This window comes from Mauremys reevesii, linkage group 10 (assembly GCF_016161935.1).
Source record: "Mauremys reevesii isolate NIE-2019 linkage group 10, ASM1616193v1, whole genome shotgun sequence".
NCBI lineage: Eukaryota > Metazoa > Chordata > Testudines > Geoemydidae > Mauremys > Mauremys reevesii.
Genome location: NC_052632.1, coordinates 26,643,647 through 26,660,354, shown reverse-complemented (window position 1 = coordinate 26,660,354; position 16,708 = coordinate 26,643,647). Strand labels below are relative to the sequence as shown.

Sequence of the window (16,708 nt, the reverse complement as noted above, 5' to 3'; positions counted from 1 at the left end):
CCCAACTAGTCTCCTTAAGTACTACAGTACTGTACTATGTATGAATAACAGTCCTGACCTTATTTTGAAAGCACATCCGTAACACTTGTTATAAAAACTGTTCTTGTCATGGTTTGTTATTAAGAGGATAACAATCGTTCATCTCACCTTAAAAAGTGAGCAGCCAAGCTAAAATGAAAATGGAGTCAAGCCCCCCAAAATGTGCAATATCCGCCCAAAGACCTTGAGGAGTAGTAAGCACAGAAATTATGTTTAACTTTATGGAGGGGAAAGCAGTATTTCCAAGAGTCAGCTAGCACTAAGTAATGGCTCAGAATAATGCATCCTGAGATGTCTTCAGCAAATCAGAAGTGCAAGATGATACCATGGAGAATTTAAACTTTCACTTTTGTGCTGAATACTTCCATGTCCTTTTTGTTTTTATTACTGAGAGGTACATTTAAGCAAGGTTTAACAAAGATTTCATTCCATCATTTCTGTTCAAACTTATAAAATATGTAATGTGATTAAGTGGAACTAATCAAATTCACCTTTAAGGTAGTTTTGGCATAGACAATATGCCATGACAAATCGGTAAGCTGTCTCTTTCTATCCACAATGATTCAAAAATATTTTGTTGTATGGACTGCATAAAGAAAAGCTTTATGGATAGGTGGGGCCCTACCAAATTCATAGCCATGAAAAACACGTTACGGACCATGATTGGTGTGCTTTTACTCTGTACTATACCCATTTCAGATGGGAGACTAGATTTTCTCAAATTGCGGGTTCTGACCCAAAAGGGAGTTGCAGGGGAGTTGCAAGATTATTTTAGAGGGAATTGTGGTATTCGTACCCTTACTTCTGAGCTGCTTTCAGAGCTGGATGGCTGGAGAGCAGCGGCTGTTGCTGGGCACCCAGTTTTCAAGGCAGCGTCCCACCAGGAGCAGCACAGAAGTAAGGGTGGCAGTACCATACCATGCCACCCTTATTTCTGTGCTGCTGCTGGCAGCAGCTCTGCCTTCAGAGCTAGGCTCCCGGCCAGCAGCCACCACCCTCCAGCTGCCCAGCTCTGAAGGCAGTGCAGAAATAAGAGTAGCAGTACCGCAACCTCCCCCTACAGTAACACCACACACACACACACACACACACACACACACACACACACACACACAGAGCCACTCCACAACTCCTTTTTGGATCAGGACCCCTACAATTACACAGTGATCAGACTTAAATAGCTGAAATCATGAAATTTACTATTTTAAAAATCCCATGACCGTGAAATTGACCAAAATGGACCATGAATTTGGCAGGGCTCTATGGATAGGACTACCAAGGTAGGTATCTTTCCACTATTTAATTTAATATTACTTTAGTTTAACTAATAGTAACTTTAAATGCTTTGGCAGCAGCAACAATGATTTTATTTGTACCAGTTCACTGTGAAAATATATTTTGTTCAAATATTTTACAGTGTGCTAATGAAGTAATGAGATAGGAGTTGTTGCCAATGCAAAACACACACACACTCATTCACACTCGTACATGGTATATTGGAGTATTTACTATAAATTGACAGGAATCCCAGTGCCAGGCTTAGCACAGAAGGAGAGTTCTCTCTAAGTATGCAACCGAACAGGAATCTCAGACTAGCAAATATTCGAATACTAATATAAAGGTAACAAGTACATGTCCCCATCCTCAATTCTTATTAACAAGGTGACTCAAAAGGCTAGGAGGCAAGACTCTTGAGTGGATCAGTCTAAGTGTACACAGCTAAATTGTTATGCAACATTCATGATGGATCTTTACAAAGGGTTACTCACCAGTAAATGTAACTCAGTATAATTGCCAGTATAAAGCTAGATTTGTTCAATGTGCATACATTTACCTGCAGAACTGATCCCTCCCTCCCTCTCTCTCTCTCTCTCAAAAAAGCAGCGTCTTTTGGAGACCCACATATATTTCCCTCACAGATCTGATAGTATGAACATGACAATATAAAGAGTTTGGCTGTGACTTAAAAGAGGGCAAGTTTGGTGGGAGGGATGTCTATGAACAATTATTTGGAAAGACAGTAGTTACTGGTAATCTGGGTTATTCCTCTTCCTTTTACAAGTATGGAGGCTTCTTGGTGGTTTTTTTTTTTTTTTTTAAATAACCTCTCTAGCTTCCACTTGATGACATTACATTCTGAGCTGTTCTGAGAACCAATTGCTTCTCTAACTCCCCAGTGTCTTGTCTCCACTAAAAGAAAGAGGGAGGGCAGGCCATAGTAGAACCTCCTATCTTCCAGGCAGGAGCTCTTTCCATTCTCATTTCTTCCTCCCCCTTCTCCCCAACTTTGGTGTCCATACCCCCCCCTCCCCCCCGCTCCCATTTGAAAACAGGAATCTACAGCAAAACAATATTTGATGAGAAAACACAGCAGTGGAGCTGGCCCCGTTAAAGCAGGTGTGGGGGGGGGAAGTGGGGTACAGCAATATGACAGGCAAGCCTAAAGCTGCTAGGGGTGGGAATTCAGCAGCAGAAACTGGCATTTTGGAAGCAGTAAGCCAGAGGTCTCCTGAGTGTTTTGTTTTGCCTGAAGTAAAATATGGTGTCCAGGATTGTCACCAAGAGGCTGATATATTAGGGGAGCAGAAAAACCCAGAGGGCAGGAAGCCTCACCAATTGCAGACTGACACAGTAACCAGGTATTTCTGCCTACTTGTTCCAGGAATGGCCATAGCTGGTTCTTGCTGTGGTTTGTATCTTGAACCCCTGACTCCTTGATGGTTCTATCAGCTGCCCTCTAAGGGCAACTCACTCTTCAGGCTTGGAAACTGAAACCCGTTTAAAAAATCCCAACACAATAACCCACTCAATGGCTCAATTACCCTTTATTTGTTATCAGCTGCCATTATCTGAAGGCACCCTGAGGGTTCTGTGCACTGACTTTGTTCTCCTTGCAGCTCCCTCGGATGTGAGTTTCTGCACCATGGCCTTTTTCCATCTGCCATTTTCCACCACACTGTCCATGGGCTTTGCCTTAATGAGTCATCAAAGCGGTCTGGTTCATACTACCAGCCTGCTGGTGCTGGTGAACCCTCTGTTACCTTGGCACCCTCAAGTGTGTGTGCGCGCCAGCATAGGCTAGTCCAGCCCACCATTTTAGCACAGTTTTTTGCAGAATGCAGCACAGAATGATCTCGCCAAGACTGCTCACCTCTCAATGCAAAGAGACCTTCCATTTTCTGTCTGGCTTCCCTTAGGTCGATGTGGTCTAACTCCGCCTGATTTTTCAACCATACCCACCTGCATGTGCCAAGAGACCACCAAAATAGCTGGAATCTGCAGAAGAGGGGCAAGTATGCTTTTCTGCTTCCAGTTCCCCTTTCAGCATGCCAAATTGGCCTAGCCTACCATTTTATTGAACCTGACAGCAGCTTTCATCCAATGGACGTTGCTGAGTGTCTAGATGCTCACCCCTTCAGTCTGCCAGCATCAATGGACAATTTGAATAGCTACAATTCTGCCAACTGTTAGCATTAAGGGAGGACAGTGCCCGATATTGTACAACTGGGTAACCACTTCATCAAGGATTTAAATCTCAGAATTTTTACATAAGCAAGGAGCTTCAAGCTTAAGTGCTTTGACCCAGCTCTGTTCTTACTATCCTCTCCATCTCCTGTATTTATTTACTTATATATGTATGATTAATATTAGCATTACACTCTCTCTTCAAGGGGCAGCAGCAGCCGCAAAACTGTAGCCGAGCAATCAGTTTTTCAGGCAGAGTAGGCCAGTAAATTGGGGCTTGTTCTATCATTGCTTAGGTGGTTAGTAGAGCTGGCTGGAAATTTCCTGATCAGAGTTTCACTGGAAAATGGCAGTTCATTGAACTCAAGCTGTCTCATGAAAGTGAGTTCGGTTTGATGAAGTTTTATCTGGTGGGCTACTAGGGATGCCAGACTTCCACGGTCTGTATAGCTTTGGAGCCGCTGCATCATGCAGCATGGAAGCCCTAAAACCGTTCAAGCTGAGGTTCAAGTGTTTCCAGGATGCTCAAATAAGAGCTGTTTTTCCTTTTGGTTCAGTTTTCTTAATTTCTAAGTTCCCCTTCCATTTGTGGAGATTTGTTTTACTGCTGCCTACTTCCCAGCTGTAATGGATCATAGAGTGTCATGTGCCCATGAGGGTCAAAAGTATAATTTACTTACCTACCAGTAATTTCTCCCCCTTTTCTGAAGTAGGCCTGGTGTTCTTTGAAACCCCTACCCAGGGAGACACCTAGTTTGCATGTATTCTAGTTGGAAGGGAAATCTCAGTCCTTCTGTCACAGTTACATGGAGAGCTGAGTTTTAGTCCCCCTTTTTGTCCTTCTTGAGAGCAACCCTCAGGCAATGCATTAAGTGGTCTGAAAAAAAGTGAGGGGAGCAGCAGCTTTGGTATGATAGTTCTTAAAGTGTGCCCCTCAGCAACCAGCTTGATTTTAAAAGAATAAATCTGCTGGGTCTGTAACCACCCCCCGCCCCCAGCCTCACACCACTTTAATCACTGCCTTCAGGTGACAGGCCTGGCTTCCTTCACCTCTCTTAAGGGTGGAACCATGTGGTTCAACCACTCTGGGATTAGATCTCAGAGTCAGTACAGAAGCTACCAATCTATTGAAGCTACATCAGCCTAGAAGATGAAGCCAATGTCCAGTTGGAGACTTGGTAGCAGAGATAACCCTCAAAAGACTGAGACAATGGCCAAAAAAACTAATGGCTTGAAGAGTTCCTACAAAGACAGTGGTTCTGAATATCCCTATAGCACAGAGAAAACTTCTAGAACAGAAGTTCTCTAACTGTGGTCTGCGAACTCCATTCAGTTGGTCTGTGGATAGTTCCCTCTAAGGTGTGCGCCTGGGCAGCTGCACACAAGAGAATGAAGAGCCACCCACCTAATTAGTGGAGCTACGCAGGTGTGGCTCCACTAATTAGGTACCTGGACCCTGGAGAAGACACACATGTAAGGAGAGGTGGTGGCCTTTGGGGGATAGGGGGTAGGTGGGAGGGGGCAGGTGGGAGGGGGCAGTGAGGTGAGAAGAGGGGGTGGGAGGAATCTGGGATGTGCAGGGCTGTAGCGGCCAGAGAAAGAGGCGACTTTCCCCAGCTCCAGTTCGGGAGTTGCTGCGGTGGGGGAAGAGAGGAAGAGAGACCCCCCCTTCTTCTCAGCCCCAGCTTGGGGGCTGCCACAGCGGGGTAGAGAAGACACATCCATCACATTAGAAAGGTAAGACTACTGCTATTAAAATGAGTTGTGTACTTTTATTTGTAGAACGAAAAAAACAATTATTATTAAGTATTTTTTATATAGCGCTTTTATCCAAAGCTTTACAATAGTTAGCTAGCAGTACAAATAACATTTGGAAAGATCATTAAGTGGTCCGCCAAGACCCTCAGCAATTTTCAACTGGTTTGCAGGGAAAAAAAAAAGTTTGAGAACCACTGTTCTAGAATTTGAGCCTGAGGTGCTACATTGCCTACCCCTCTACCAGCAGATATGTTCTTCCATCTCTTCTGAGGAGAGACGTGCCTCCGCAAAGCCTTATAGATGAAAGAGCCCTGGAAAGGGCATCTTATCACCATTCCAGATGGTGCGGAGTCCAAACCCTGAATGCAGGTCTCAGAGCTTAGAAGCAGATGAACCCCAAGAGATAGTGCAAGTTCCACTGAGATTCAACAAAGAGGAAGAATCAGAAAAGTAGGTGTAATAGGGGAGAGCAGAATCTGCCAAGAACTGCTGCTGCTGGCTGGGGGAAAAGAGTTACTAAACAGAGCGTCAGTAGTCACTAAGGCTGTGTCTACACTGGCAATTGAACAACAAAACTTTTGTCTTTCAGAGGCGTTAAAAAAACTAAAACCCTGGAAGACAAACGTTTTGCCGCGACAAGTGCCAGTGTGAACAGCTCATTGTTGGCAGAAGCACTTTCAAGCTGACAACGCAAACGCCGCTCGTTGGGGGTGGAAGTTTTTTAGCAGCAGGAGAGCTGACAAACAGCAGCTACACTGCGCGACTTTTAGCGGCATGGCTGTGGCAACACAGCCCTGTCGCTAAAAGCTGAGTAGTGTAGACATAGCCTCAAATGACCCTGTATCCCTCTCTAGCAGTAAATGACCAGATAGATCCAGAGTGTCTCCTATTACTCAAATCTGGAGAGTGAGTAGCCAGGGGCATGGGGTGGAGAGGAATGTAGATGACTCAAGGCTTTTGAAGCCAGCCTTCAGTCATATTGGCATCTCAAAGCTGCTCTGCACTTCTGCCTTAGGAACTTCAAAACAGAGTTTGTGTCAAGTGGGTGCTTGGACTGGGGACATGAGAAACTGAATATGTAAGGCCAATTCCAATAGAAAAGCCTTCAACTGGTTCTCAGCCTTTCCTTGATTAGCACGTAAGTGCATACAAATACAGCAGGCCCAGGGAGGGTAGGGAAGGTCCCTCTCAAAGACACTTGACCAAGATGGAAGACAGCTTGTCTCTGTACAAGAGGCATGTTATTTGAATCCTGATTGCTTCAATGCCATCAGAGCCTAACAGTTGGTGTGGAACTAACCAGGACTGCAGATACTACTCAGAATGAGTTGTACCACTGGAGGCAGTCTCTTTTAAATTCTGTGGGGGTGCATACCCCCACAGAATTTAAAACTTTGACAAATATCATCCTGATTATTTTGGGAAAGTTGGTATGAGATACTACCATTTGAAGAAGAACCAGAACTTCTGTAACTGTTAACACCACTAAACAAAACATGTAAAAAGCTCCTCAGGGTAAATACAGAAGACCCAAACTTTGAAGTTCTTTATCACAGTAGATTAACAGAAACTGGGTGGGATCAAGGCCACAGTGCATATATTCTCAAATCTGAACGTCCAGATCCACTAGCAAGCATGCACGTGGTCCCAACAGAGACTGCTTTTAGAGAGAGTCCTAAAATATAGAATATCCTGCTGATTGATTTATCTCATTAGACTGACCTCACACGTGGTAAACCAACCCCATTCTTTCACGTATTTATACCTGATTCTGTATTTTTCACTTCATGCATCTGATGAAATGGGTTCTAGCCCACAAAAACTTATGCCCAAATAAATTTGTTAGTCTCGAAGGTGCGACAAGGACTCTGTTTTTTTTGCTTTTAGAGAGAGTTTCTGCTTTTCATATAGAGCATACCTACATACCACATGTGGGGATCAGTATTCGCAATTCTTTAAGGAGAAACAAAAAGTTGATTTCAGGCCAAAAATAAATAATGTACTTTGAGGCAGTTCTTTTTGTGAAAATCAACCAGCTCTATTGCACATTCAGAACAGGCTGTCACCTAATGTAGCATAGCATACCATTAAGTGATTATGTTGGCAACTACAGACTATTGAGGGAAAACAGCAATATCTTTCAAGAGCAGCATAATTCCAAAAGCAACTTGATAATTTCTATCAAGGCTGGAGTCCGATGGAAGGATCAGTGGCCTTTGAGCCCATTGCCATGCAGTGACGTTTAGTGCATGCAGAAGTACCATCTTAAAGCATATTATGACCAAAATACATAAACAGGGAGCTAAAATACAGTTTGAAAAATCTACTCCCACAGCTTCTCTGTCTCATCCTCTTTTCTTCATGCTAGTCTCTCCCATATCCATACATTCCTGAGCCTGTTTATATATTATAAATTATGTACTTTATTTGAGCAGGGCCATTGCAAATTTGAGCAAAGAACAGTTTGATTCCATAATCATAATTTCTGCTGTTTCCTGTAGAATCTTAGGCCTGGTCTACACTAGGACTTTAAATCGAATTTAGCAGCGTTAATTCGAACTAACCGCTCAACCGTCCACACCAGGAAGCCATTTAATTCGAACTAAAGGGCTCTTTAGTTCGAATTTGGTACTCCACCCCGACAGGTGGAGTAACGCTAAATTCGACATGGCTAGTTCGAATTAGGCTAGGTGTGGATGGAAATCGAACTTAGTAGCTCCGGGAGCTATCCCACAGTGCACCACTCTGTTGACGCTCTGGACAGCAGTCTGAGCTTCGATGCTCTGACCAGCCACACAGGAAACGACCCGGGAAAATTTGAATTCCTTTTCCTGTCTGGACAGTTAGAATCTCATTTTGTGGTTGGACATGGGGGCGAGCTCAGCAGCACCGGCAGCAATGCAGAGCTCTCCAGCAGAGGAGTTCATGTAATCTCTGAATAGAAAGAGGGACCCGGCATAGACTGACCGGGAACTCTTCGATCTGATCGGTGTGGGGGAGTAGTCTGTGCTTTCGGAGCTGCGCTCCAACAAACGGAATGCAAAGACCTACGAGAAGGTCTCCAAAGCCATGATACAGACAGAGGATACAGCCGTCATGCAACGCAGTGCCACGTGAAAATCAAGGACCCCAGACAAGCCTACCAAAAAATCGAAGTGGCCAACGGATGCTACGGAGCCTGCCACCACTGCCCCACCAGTGACCATGGACTCTGATGATGGGACAGTGTCGACAGACAGTTCCTCGACGATGTTCACGGACGGGGAAGATGAGGAAGGGTTTGTGGAGGACGAGGCAGGCGACAGCGCTTACAATACTGCTTTCCCCGACAGCCAGGATCTCTTCATCACCGTCACGGAGATCCCCTACCAACCCTCCCCGGCCATGAACCCGGATCCTGAATCAGGGGTAGGAGCAGTCGGTAAGTGCTTTAACCATGTTAACTTTTATTCTTAATATAACAGGAATCTGAAGTGTGTGAAAAGGAGGTCTCTGTATATATGGTGATAGAACAGAAATCCTCCTGGGAGATCTCCACGAAGCTCTCCTGCCGTTAATCGATAAGCATCAGCAGGAGGTTCCTGAGGAGATAGGGTGCTCCGTGATAGCACACTTTTCTGCGCGAGGCTTTCATGCGGTATTCAGGGAGCACTGCCTCCCAGAGCACGGCTGCATAGGTCCGTGGTTCGTGCTAGATTTCACGCAGCATGCGCTCTCTATCTCCTTCAGTGCCCGTCCTCACGGTTATCTCGCTCGGAGACTCCTGCATCTAAGTAGGGGAAGAACTGTTACGTTACGCCTGGTCCAAAGTATTTTTAATAAATAAACGGACAGACGGCATAGCACAGACTCAACACGCAGCTGCGTGACGAGCGTAATGGAAAGCCAAAGAATCAAATGGACGCTCATGGAGGGAGGGGGGAACGAGGACGCAAGGTATCCCACAGTTCCTGCTGTCTCCGAAAAGCATTTGCATTCTTGGCTGATCTCCAAATGCTTCTAGGGTCAAACACAGTGTCCGTGGTGGGTCGGGGCATAGCTCGGCAATTTACGCACCCCCCCCCCGACTCCCAGAAGTTAAAGGGAAAACAATCCTCTGTTGACTCTTTTACATGTCACCGTATCTGTACTGAATGCTGCAGATAGACGCGCTGCTGCAGCACTCAACAACAACATCCTTCCTCCCACCCCGCCATGGGTGGCTGATGGTACAATAGGACTGCTACCCGTCCTCATCATCAGCCTATTGGCACATGGGGCAGTGCAAAAGGACTGGTAACCATACCAACTTGCTTGGGACAGGTCGATCAAGGTCGCCTGGTCCTAATTTTTCATGGTAGATGGTGCAGTATGGCTGGTAACCGTCCTCATCATTGCAACAGGGGGCTGAGCTCCATCAGCCCCCACCCTTCATTGTAAAGAAAAGATTCAATTGCCCCTGGACTAGCAGAGGGATGATTGGCTCCCTCCTCCACACCCCTTAATGTCATCTCTGGACTATCATTGCAGCTGGAGGCTTCCTTCCACTCATTTCTCACAAACGACTACCTGTGTCTTATTCATGCATTCTATATTACTTCATCACACAAGTGGGGGGACAATGGTATTGGAACCCAGGAAGGCTGGGGGAAGAACGGAATGAACAGCTGGGGTTGTTTCAGGAGCACACCCTGTGAATAGCATTCAGCTCAAAATTTATGCATGATTGGACAGAGAGCAGCTGTGCTCTCTGGTTCTATGATACAGTGGTTCTCTAGTACAGTTGCCCATATTCTAGGCAGGACTGATTCTATTTTTAGATACCCAAAAAGGAGGGATTGACTCGGGGAGTCATTCCCAAATTTTGCTTTTGCGCCCCTGGCTGATCGGCCAGGGGCACTTATGACAGCACCAAATGGCGCAGTGCAAAAGGACAGGTAACCATGACCATCTTATTACCGTCTTCTTACCAGTTCATGGTATGGTAGACGGTACAGTATGCCTGGTAACCATCGCTGTCATGCAAAAGCAAAAGCATGCTGCTGTGTAGCGCTGCTGGTCCGCCTCTGTCAGCGGCATCTAGTACACATACGGTGACATACACAAAAGGCAAAATAGGGTCCATTGTTGCCACGCTATGGCGTGTGCCAGGGCATTTCATGGAAAACGTGCTCGAAATGATTGTCTGCCGTTGCTTTCCCGGAGGAAGGAATGACTGGCGACATTTACCCAGAATCCACCAGCGCAAATGATTTGTGCAACAGCAGGCACAGGGTCTCAACAAAAATTCACAGAGACAGCCTAGACTCAGTTAATTGTTCGCAAAAAAGTATCTTTGCAAGGAATTCACTAACTGTTTCCCATCTCACAGCTTCCACTGTCTCCAGACCTTCCACAGCATCCCCCTCGCAGAGGCTGGCGAAGATTAGGCGGCGAAAGAAAAAGACAAGGGACACGATTTTCGATGAATGTGTGGGCTGCTACCTAGCCGAGGCGGACCAGCAGAGGCAGTGGAGGGAGAAAGTCTCTCTGTACCAGCGCTCACACAGCGAATGGGAGGAGAGGTGGCGTGAGGAACACAAGCAGGCGACTCAAGCAATGCTTGTACTAGTGAGGGAGCAAACGGACACGCCCGGCGACTTGTGTATGTTCTGCAGGACCGCTGCAGGACAGAGCCCCGGCAGTATCTCTGCAACCGCCTCCCCGCCACAAAGTCACCTACCCCCCTCACCCTAAATAACCAGGAGGATGCCCGCCCTGGGCCGTGAATACTGTCACTGCACCCCAGCAGAGTGCTCAAGTAACCAAAAGTTGTCATACCCTACGTTTGCATAAGTCCTTCCCTTCCGGACTCAAACAAGTCCCAATCCCAGTCCCATCCCATAACTGTGTACTTAAGTAATAAAAATACTTTGCTGTTAAGTACTGTTTCCGTCATGTTTTTTCACTGAAGACTGTGTTTGAATGGGGTGCGTGGGGAAGTGCGTTGCTAATTGCATAGGACAGGCACCTTTCCCAGGGTACAGACACGGGGGCCGGATCAGCAGCGGGTCACACACACAGTGCAGTCAGTAGGCACCGTGGTCGGTATGGGAGGTGGTTTCCAGGTTCTGTGTGGGCGGTGGGGATGTGACTTTTTAGCGGGGGAGAGCGGTTACAGATCTTATACAGCGGTCCTTGTCCTGGACCGCTGAGTCACGCAGCAGAGGAATCTGTATCCGTCCTCCTCCGCCACAAGGCCACATAGCCCCCCGCACACAGAATCCCAAAAAGGAGGGATGACAGGCTCCGTTGAAACAAACAGTCTGGCAATGCGGACCGCTATAGGAGCAGGAGCCTGTCATTCCTTGAGTTTAGAGGCGGTCTTTACATCAGCGCACACCCTACCCACCACAGTCTGCAGTTTCAACCCTTTAACGAAAAGTCATGAATAAAGAAACCTCTCCTCAGTAACAGTGTGACATGTATTTTATTTTTACACGTGTCTTGGAAGTGGGGGAAACGGGGAGAACGGGGTATTTAACCGAAGAGGAGAGTCAACAGTAACTGGGTAAAGAAACAGGGGCAGGTTCAGCTTCTCTGTAAAGAAACTGAACAGTCACAGGTCACGCTGCTCGCTGGTATTTAAAGAGTTCCTTGTCGCTGTCCCAGGCGCCTGTATAGGGCTTCATGAGCAAGTGCATTAGCGGGCAGGCTGGGTCACCGAGGATCACTATAGGCAAATGCACATCCACAACAGTTATTTCGTGGTACGGGAAGAAACTACCTTCCAGCAGGCGTCTGAGCAGCCCACAGTTCCTGAGAACACACGCATCAGGAACCTTGCCTGGCCATCCGACGTTCATGTTGGTAAAACGTCCCCTATGGTCCCCCAGTTCTTGCAGAACCATTGAAAAGTAGCCCGATTTCTCAGCAGCTGAATGTGGAAGAGGTGGACGATAAAGTGCGAGGAGGAGAAAACGGCGAGGATCGCAGCGGGCTCCATGCTTGCAGTGCTGTGGCGTCCACGCTGTCACTGACCAGAAAAGTGCACGAACAGATTGCCCGGAGGCGCTTTCAGGGAGGGAGGGAGTGATTGACGGTTCAATGACGACAGTTACCCAAAACCACCCTCGACGCATTTTTTCCCCCAGCAGGCATTGGGGGCTCTACCCAGCATTCCAATGGGCAGCGGGGACTGCGGGAACTGTGGGATAGCTTCCCACAGTGCACCGCTTCCAAAGTCGACGCTGGCCCCGTTAATGTGGACTCAGAAATTCGAATTAGTGTATTTAGTATGGATACACAAATTCGACTTCATAAGGTCGAATCCACAAATTCGAACTAAGTTGATTCGAAATAGTCTTGTAGTGTAGACAAGGCCTTAGTGTTATTTTAAAAATTCCTAGTTAACCTTTTCCAATGCAAAAATTACTTCTGTCTCTGCCCCACCACATATCATTGAGATGAATGGGAACTTCAAAGCCAATCTGAATAAATTTAAAATGTTTATTTGCAGCCAATATAATTTTCCCTTATACTCATTCTTCACCCTCCTCCCTGACTCCCATTTTGCCAAGATTGCCTTGTTGAACTAAGATTTGCTACTGTTATAAAGAGATTAAGGATTCCGCTACCCTTCATTTTCGACATTTTTAGCTTGCCCTTCCCAATCTTCCATCCCTTATTGCTCTTATAATATGGCGACCACAGAATTTATTCATTGAAATCTCTACAAAGTGCTTATAAAATTCTTTAAGTGTTTGCACAAAACTGAAAATATGAAACAACAACATCTGAATAATTAATCAGTTGATTTGCTGAAGTCCCTACCCCAGTGAAGTCTCAAACCTTTCCCAGAGTGGATGTTCAAGAAAAGGTCAGGACAGATGGTCAGGCCCCATTGCACAAACTGAAGATCAAACGCTACGTAGCTCTGTCTCTACATGTGGGGGAGTCAGTTCCAGAGTTAAAAACTCTCCACTGAACAACATTACTGCCAAACGCCCCTCAAAAATGTAGACCACATCTATTTTAGAAAAAAATGGGTGTCCTGTCCTGATGCGGAGAGAGTGTGTTTTTCATTTGTGTTAGCTCAAGAGAGTTTGCTTTTCAATTGTGTTAAAACTCCCTCAATCCAAAAAGTGCCTCTAAACATCTTGCTAACAAAAGGTGGGAAAACCCTTTTTCTTTCGCTAGATGTTTGCACCCAGACACCTACCACCACCATCTTTTTGTCTGGATTGGAATTTCAGCCCCCATCCAAAACCGAATGTAGATTAGACACAACAAAGAGTATGTATCACCTGGACCCAATTAAAGTTTTAGAGTTGACCGTTGTCAGAATTCTCCTGGCACTGCAGCCCAAACCACTCCACTATTTCTCCCTCAATGGCCTCAGATTAAACAGAAGGGTTGTAGAAACAAAACTTGTAGCACCCCACAAGAGAGATCTATAGGCAAAATAGCAGCTATCCAATGCTACCCTCTGAGATAGTGGGAACTAGGAGAACTCACCACTTGAACAACATTATCCCTGCTAGAGCAGACAGCCGTGTCCAACCCCCCCCCCACCACCAACTTCATGGTCAATGATACCATGCATCATTGTGGTTCATTATATGCACTGAATTCAAAGCATGGTTACCCTACCAGGGCTCTAGCCTTCTCCCTTCACATTCATCTGTCACAGGTCATCCTAACACTTTTGAGATTTAAAAACTCCATCCATGATGTTAACTTTACCAAGTAGTCTCCTATCTGCAGCAAGGTTCAAAGGACCCAAAACACCTCAGACCACCATGTTTTTTTTTATAGCAGTGCTGCTTAACCCTGAACCACCAAAAGGTGACAGAAGGAGCACAGCTGTTTAAACTAGTGCACAAGTATGCACTTTAAGGCAGGCTGCAAGCACTTTGTATATCACATTAGGACCTTCAAAAAATACAAGCAATTAACATCTTATATCCCTTACTAAACCCTTCAACCCCATAAACTGTCCTACTGGAATTAGATCACAAAAAACCCACACACTTTTCCTTTAACTGCCTCTACAAGCTGATGGATGAAAGGTCATCTATGTGGAGAAAGGTCTTGCACCTTTTCTTTGTAGGTTCAGCAGATATCTTTTACAAGCCTCAGGAGTGGAAACTACAGTGTAAGATTTATAGGGTGCTGCTAAAGGTGGTGGAAATACTAGGTCATCTGACATTTTAGCTGGAGCCATAGACCTACGGGGTTTCACCTGTATATGTAAATGAATAATGAATATATAATAAGTTTATAAAATCTGTTAAAATTATACATTCTATGTAACATGTGATGAAAAGCTGAGGAGCTCTGGAATTCTAAAGGGTTAGGCTGAGAGTTAAAGTTTACCAGACCTCTTCCACCGCTCCCCAAAATTTGTTAGTCTTATAGTTATAAGCTGGAACAAAGATGCATAAAGAACATGAATCTTATTCCCTTTGATGCCTGAATAGGTTACTGGACTATTACAGTAGACGTACACATTAGGAATCTATGCACTGAAAGTAACTGAAGTTATTCATGTATGTTACCTATGATCTGGTATAAAAAAAAAGAGGAGGAAAATATAATTGTTTTGTCCTATGGAAGATCATTAACTTAATTTAAAAATTACTTGATAAAGATTTAGGATTTGTATAGATCAGGAGTGGCCAAACGTGGCTTGTGAGCAGCAGGCATCTCTTTTACAGTTAAAGTAGGGTTCACAGAGCCCCACCCCAATTCTCTGCCTACCAGACTGGGTGGGAGCGCAGGAGGCAGCTCAGGGCTTCTGCCCTGCTGCACACTGGTGGGGTTAAGTGCTTCTGCTCTGCAGGGAGTAGGGTCTTGGGGCTTCAGCCCTGTGAGGCGTGCTTGTCAGGGCTTTGGGCTTCAGCAGGAGCAGGACTGAAGCCCCTATCCCCACCACTCCACTGCAAGGCTGAAGCCCCAAGCCCTGTCAGGAGCGCTCTGGCTCTCGAACTTCTGAAGATTGTCTCATGCAGCTCACAGGATCACTAAATTTGGCCATCCCAGTATAAATGACCCATGCAACACAGATTAAAAACAAATAAATAATTATACACACACGAATAGACTATGCAGTAACTAGTACATTGCTGACCATATTAAAATATGGAATTATACATACTGCTCAAAAAATTAGGTTGCACTATTGACAGAGCCATCTGTTACTTTCATACATTCCAACAAGTAACTGGTTCACCTCTCAGTATGCTAACTGTGCATCAGTGCAATAGGAATCTTGATATGTCAAAGTACTGGAAGATTTTACCATGTTAGTTAACCAGCAAAGCCTTAAGCAGTGTAAGAACGAGTTATAAACGGGAAGAACTATTATTCCAAAAATTTGCAAGTTCTCTGCTCACCCCTAGACTTTATTTTTTGATATACAGCAAGAGTGCCTAGGATACCCACTTTTAGATGATAATAGAAATCGAATCAATAAGTAAACAGATGTTTTAATTTAGCAAAACAAGGGAAATTTATGCTCCAACTTCAATATTTTTACCTCCCCATGCCACTGTTCTTATGCAACAGAAATTATGTGCTGTATCTCCATTTTAATGATGTCTCTTAATAAGAAATGGTTCACTTGACACCCAAAGTTATCTTGAAATATTGTATAGCCAAATGAAGAAGTTACTCACCTTGTGCAGTAACAATAGTTCTTCGAGATGTGTCCCCCTATGGGTGCTCTCCTGTAGGTGTGTCTTTGTCCCTGCGGTGCTGATGGGAGAACTTTGGTAGCAATCTGTCCTGCCCGTGCATGCGCTGCTCCCTGCCTGCCACAAGGCTAACCAGCATGCACAGGCATTCCCTCCTCAGTTCCTTCTTTACTGCAGAGTCAACTATTAGAACTTCGAAGTACAGAGGAAGAGGGTGGGTCGTTAAGCACCCATAGGAACACATATCTCGAAGAACCATCATTACTGCACAAGGTGAGTAACAACTTCGAGTAGTGTCCTTATGGGTGCTCCACTGTAGGTGACTCCCAGGCAGTGCCCACCACTGGAAGTTGGGACTTCAAAGTAGAGTCTGATATGGATGATAGTACTGTGGCACTGAATTTGGCATCTGCAACAGAATCCCCCAGGATGGCATAGTGTTCTGCAAAGGTGTGTGCAGATGTCCAGGTAGCTGCTCTGCAGATTTCCAATATAGGGATACCCTTGGAGAAGGCAATGGACGAGGAAACTCACCTCATAGAATGCGTGCGTACTGAAGAGGGGGGTGTTGCATTACACAACTGGTAACAGAGTTTAATACAGTCCAAGACCCACTTAGTGAGCCTCTGAGCTAAAATCGCTGTACCTTTTGATCTATCGACAATGGAGAGAAAGAGTCTCAGACTTTCTGAAGGCTCTTGTCCTCTCCAAATAGAAGGCCAAGGCTTTCCTCATGTTGAACGTATGGAAGATGGCTTCCCTATTATCCTGCTGAGGTTTGGGATAAAAGG

General features: G+C 45.4%; 1 protein-coding gene across 6 annotated transcripts in view; it reads right to left on the bottom strand.

Annotated features, from left to right (window-relative positions):
• The window catches only part of RNF111 (ring finger protein 111), a 93,887-nt gene that overhangs the window by 9,872 nt on the left and 67,307 nt on the right, over nt 1-16,708 (bottom strand). The window lies entirely within an intron of this gene.